The following is a 6,154-nucleotide window of genomic DNA, read 5'->3' on the forward strand; positions in this document are numbered from 1 at the left end:
CCCCCCCCACGGCTTTCTGACGGTCGAGGCTTCCGCTATTTGCGAGCGGGAAATTTTCCCTGCTCGAGTTAGCGCCCCTCCTCTCGTGCAGGAGTTACGAGATTTTTCTTTCTTCCCCCACGGCTTTCTGACGGTCGAGGCTTCCGCTATTTGCGAGCGGGAAATTTTCCCTGCTCGAGTTAGCGCCCCTCCTCTCGTGCAGGAGTTACGAGATTTTTCTTTCTTCCCCCACGGCTTTCTGACGGTCGAGGCTTCCGCTATTTGCGAGCGGGAAATTTCCCCTGCTCGAGTTAGCGCCCCTCTTCGCGTGTAGGAGTTACGAGATTTTTCTTTCTTCCCCCACGGCTTTCTAACGGTCGAGGCTTCCGCTATTTGCGAGCGGGAAATTTCCCCTGCTCGAGTTAGCGCCCCTCCTCGCGTACAGGAGTTACGGGATTTTTCTTTCTTCCCCCACGGCTTTCTAACGGTCGAGGCTTCCGCTATTTACGAGCGGGAATTTTCCCCTGCTCGAGTTAGCGCCCCTCGCGTGCAGGAGTTACGGGATTTTTCTTCCTTGTGGATTCTCGTGAGGTAATCAAAATGGGTGATCGCACTTCTACCAAAGATATTTCCGTCATGAAAGATCGTCCTATTGCACGTCCAGAGGGTTCGAAGAAGGCTTCTATGGCAAAAAAAGCCGACGACGTGATTTCTACCATTACGGAAGACTCCATCTCTTTTAGGAAAAAGTATCATTTTCCTAATGACTTGGTGATGAAGGTGCCGGCGAGATCTGAGCGCGCCTGCTTCCCTCCTCGAGGATACGTGACAGTGTATGTGTTTTGTTTGCGAGCGAGATTGCGATTTCTGCCGCCGCCCGAATTGGTTGAAATCCTGATGGCTTGTGGATTGAGTTTGTCTCAATTCTCCTATCGGGTCATGTCGGTGGTAGTGGGTCTAATCGCATTTTTCAGAGAACATGGAGCGGTATTTTCTACAGAATGCCTATCCCGGATGGGGCGTATCTACACTGATCTGCAGGGTTGAATTTCCTTTAGATCTAAGTGGTTGGACATTCGTACTCAGGATCCATCCAAGGATTGGATTAGTGATTATTTCTTTGTGTAGAATGATTGGGGCCTCCAAGAAAGATGGGGGGAGTTAAAGGAGCTACCTATTCCCCTTCATGTAGGAGCGGACGACTTGTTGAATATGTTGAAGCTTCCTGATACCGAGGCTCTTCGTTACGAGATGCGATCTCTCAACAGATGCTTAGATGAGGAATATCTATTCAAGGTGGGGCTATCCACTCATGCAGAGAGGTCACACGCGCAGAATTTGAAGATATCTGCAAAAGTCTCGGAGGTCCAAAAAACTCAACCCAGGCAACCTGAGGGCGAGGGAGATTCACATACGCCTAAGTAGAAGAAGTCGAACGAAGTTTTTGCAGTCGCCGGCAAGGGCCCTCGCTTTTATCCGTCCAGGATATATATTCCAGAGGATGTTTTGAAACATAAGTGCATCGGTCGTCGACGAGCCGAAGAGTTGGTGAGTTCACCTTCTCTCTATTTCCATTGTATTTGCGTCTAATTTCGGGGATATACTTTTCACTTATTGATTCTTTTTCGAACAGTACCTTGAGTTGAACAAAATCTTGGATGATTGGAATGATGAGTTCGTGAAGGTCAAATACCTCCAAGGAGAATACAAGAAGAAATACGACGGCAGAATGAAGAAAATGGAGACAGTGGAGAGTCAACTCGATCAATGTAGAACAGAATTGGCGAACAAGATTGCTTCAACCTCTTCCCAGAAAGAGCGGATGGATCGTTTGCATATTCAGTTGGTGGAGGCGGAGGCAACAAACAACCAACAACTGAAAAATCTGCGAACCCTCGAGGCTGAGAATAAGAAGCTCCTGAACAAGTTGTCAGAGAAGGTAGCTCAACTATCACCATCTGCAGCCGTAGAGGAGTTCAAAAATTCTTATGCTTTTAAGATTTTTATTGAGGATCAAGTCCATGAAGCTCGCGATTATTTTTATGACATAGAGGTGAAGGCCTTAGAAGCAGAGCTTATGTAGGATGGCTTTATTAAAAGCTTTATGAAGGGCGTTCGGGCTGTGAAACGCAGGAACAGAGGGGATATCGAGGGGTTGACCCCAAGCCAAACTTCTGGCGATCATTCTCAAGATTCTGGCGGCGAAGAATTGGAGAGTGATTTGCAGAAGATCTTCGCGTTGGAAGAAGACGACGATGATGATCTTGAGATTCTGTAGAACTGTTTTGATGCTTTCTGTGTTGCTTTTATTTTTGTTGCGATGATTGTTCGTATGTTCATGCTGTTCTTGTGTTGTTATTTTTGGATGATGTACATGTTGTTTGTGGGCTTTTATATATAAAAAAGATATTTTTTTTTTCTTTTTCATATATGTTAACTCATATGTCAAAGAAGTCTTTTTGACTTACACGAATGTGAGAGATATCCGCTTTGGGACACTCTGACCTATCCGAGGTTGTTAATCAAAGCACTTGCTTGATGATTTTAACCTGTGTGGAAGAGGTCGGACTAGATCCCCCTGGGATTAGTCGCCTATTGATTGAGATACAACATAAGTTTTGTATTTCTCGAATCATAGGAGAAAGCTCAAAATAGAAGAGACAGCACAATGACAAAACAAATATCACATTACTGTATTATATAAAATAGTAAGACAATTCCCTAGTAAACTTAAGGATACAAAAATAAGAGTTCTTCTGCAACAACGTACAAAGAGTGAAAAAACTCAAAGAAAATACAAGGCACAATTACAAAGCAAAACAAACATCACGAACGACATCACACAAGACAGATAGTAACATCAATCTTCTACTGATAATACTTGCGAAGGTTCCCCACATTCCAAGTTCGGGGAAGCATTGTTCCGCTCGCATCTTTCAATTTGAAGGTCCAAGGCTTGACCATAGCCGCCATCAAATAAGGACCTTCCCATAGGGGGAAAGCTTATTGCGTTGAGGGCCTTTTCCAGCAGCTTCAATACTTCGCAGAACTAAATCTCCAATGGAAATAGTTCGAGGTTTTATCCTCCGATTGTAGTGACGAGCGATCCGTTGATGGTATGCATCGATCCTGAGTGAGGCTACATCCCTTGCCTCGAGGAGGAGATCTAGATTCGTCCTGAGTTTCTCCTCATTTTTACTGAAGTCAAAGGTCCGAACTCTATCGCTCGGGACCCCTATATCCACCGGTATGACTGCTTCTGTGCCGAAACAGAGGCTAAACGGAGTCTCTCCTGTAGGTGTTCTGGCTGTGGTGCGGTAAGCCCATAGGACATTCGGGAGTTCTTCAACCCACTACCCCCCAGCCTTCCCTAAACGTGTCTTCAGCCCTTTCAGAATTGTTCGGTTTGTGACTTCTGTTTGCCCATTTATTTGAGGATGGCTGGCAGCTGTGTAGACGAGCTGAATGTGAAAGTCTTTACAAAAAGATGTAAAGATTTTTCCAGTAAACTGAGTTCCATTGTCGGTGATGACCTTTGCTGGAATACCGAAGCGACAAATTATATTCTTCCATAAGAATTATTTGGTATTTGCTTCAGTGATTTTTTCCAAGGACTCTGCTTCCACCCATTTGGTAAAGTAGTCTACAGCCAGGATGATGAATTTTTGTTGTCCTGTGGCTAAAGGGAAGGGTCCCATTATGTTGATTCCCCACTGGGCGAAAGGCCAGGGGTTTTGGAGAGATGCAAGTTCTAGAGCTGGAGTATGGGTGAGATTGGAATGGAATTGGCAGTTTATGCACTTTCGTGTAAACTCAAGTGCGTCTTGTTTCATTGTAGGCCAATAGAACCTCTGCCTCATGATCTTATATGCCAAAGCTCTTCCTCCCAGATGCTCGCCACATACTCCAGAATGAACTTCTCGGAGTGCATAATCAGTTTCTGAAGGTGGGAGACATTTCAGATATGGCCCGATGAAAGCACGCTTGTATAATTCACCACCAATAATGGTGAAATTTGCTACTCGTCTTCGGAGTCTAGTTGCAGCCATGGGTTCTTCAGGTAGTACTCCATCTTGTAAGAAAGACAAAATGGGATCGATCCAAGACTCCTCCCTTGTTTCGTTGATCGATTGTATGACCCATGGACCTTGAATGCTAGGAAAGTGGATATCCTCAATGCACTTCCTCTTGTAGATGTCACCTGTGGCTGATGTTGCAAGTTTAGAAAGAGTGTCTGCTCTTACATTTTGTTCTCAGAGAATATGTATGATCTGATATTCTCCTATTCGGGTTAAAAGCAGTTTTGCAATCCTGCAATATTAAGCTAGTTGCGGATTGTGGATATCGAATTCTCCCTCTACTTGGGATGCAACTAATTGTGAATCAGTGTGGACTACCAGGTTCTGCACTTCACAATCAATTGCTAGTTTTAGCCCAGCAATAAGAGCTTCATATTCTGCCATGTTATTTGTTGCCGGAAACTTGAGTCGGAGCCCATACTCAAGAGTAATATCCTGCGGAGATATTAACAGAATTCCAGCCCCTGCGTCAGAACTTCCAGAGGATCCGTCAACATACAACGTCCAACACGGAGAAGAAGGCAAAGTACTTGGTTGAACATCAGATGTCGGGACGGTGCATTCAACCACAAAATCTGCGAGTGCTTCAGATTTTATATCGGGTCTGGGAAAATAGTGAATGTCGAATTCGCCAAGTTCCACAGACCACTTGACGAGCCTCTCCGATGCTTCCGGTTTTTACAAAATACTTTTCAACGGAAGATTTGTGTAAACTCCTATTGAGTGGGCTTGGAAGTAAGGACGTAATTTCCTGGCATAATAAACTAACGCCAATGCTGTCATATCTGCTAAGGGATAACGCCCCTCCGTCTCATATAGGATTTTACTAACATAGTAGACGGGGCATTGCGTAGCATTTTCTTCCAGTACCAAGACCGAACTGATGGCTTGGGCCGAAATAGCTATGTATAAATACAACTTTTCTCTGGATATCAGTTTAGAAAGTAGTGGCGGGGAAGCCAAATACTTTCGTAGCTGTTCGAAGGCTTCTTGGAATTCATCCGTCCATTGGAAACCAGAGTTGCGGGCACCTCTAAGTATTTTAAAGAAAGGCAGATATTTGTCTCCTGAATGCGCCAGGAAACGTGACAATGCTGCAATTCTCCCGTTCAGCCTTTGGACTTCCTTGATGTTCTTAGAGGGCACCATATCTCTTAACGCCTTGATCTTTTCGGGATTGGCTTCAATTTCTCTGTGGGTTACCATAAAACCCAGAAATTTTCCAGAAGCAACCCCGAAGGCGCATTTAGCAGGGTTGAGTCGCATATTATAATGTCTCAGCAGACGGAAGCACTGCTCTAAGTCGGAGATATGTTGAGACTTTTCGAGACTCTTTACCAACATGTCGTCGATGTATACCTCCATGTTACGCCCAATAAGGGTTTTGAAAATCTTATTCATGAGACGTTGGTAAGTTGCTCTAGCATTCTTGAGCCCGAAGGACATTACCCGATAATAGTAGAGTCCTCTATCTGTTTGAAATGCTGTTACTTCTTCATCGGTTGGATTCATCTTGATTTGATTGTAACCGGAGTATGCATCCATGAAACTCAACATTTGATGCCCGGAAGTGGTATCGACTAACTGGTCGATGCGCGGAAGGGGAAAGGTGTCTTTCGGGCAGGCCTTGTTGAGATCAGTATAGTCTATGCACATCCTCCATGCACCGCTCCCCTTTCGAACCAAGACAACATTTGCCAGCCAATTAGGTTGATGCACTTCTCGTATAAATCCGGCTTTCAGAAGTTTGTCCACCTCTTGTTCGATTGCCTGCTGGCGATCTGGTGCAAAATTTCATTTCTTCTGGATGATTGGTTTGTTTGCCGGATTGACCTTAAGGGAATGTACAACTACTTCAGGGTCAATCCCCTGGGCATATCCGCCAGAATCCATACAAAGATATTCTGATTTTCCCGTAGAAAATCTGTGAATTTTTTCTTCTCGTCTTCAGAGAGAAGTGACCCAATTTGCACCATTTTTAGAGGATGTTCTTCAGAGATAGATACAGTGGTGAGTTCTTCTACTGGAGAGGCTCTCTGAGGCACGTCTTCACTCCGGAGATCAAAATCCTCAATGTTTAGAGTATCGGTCGGGTG

The sequence above is a fragment of the Dendrobium catenatum genome, unplaced genomic scaffold (assembly GCF_001605985.2).
Source record: "Dendrobium catenatum unplaced genomic scaffold, ASM160598v2 fragScaff_scaffold_1595, whole genome shotgun sequence".
Lineage (NCBI taxonomy): Eukaryota > Viridiplantae > Streptophyta > Magnoliopsida > Asparagales > Orchidaceae > Dendrobium > Dendrobium catenatum.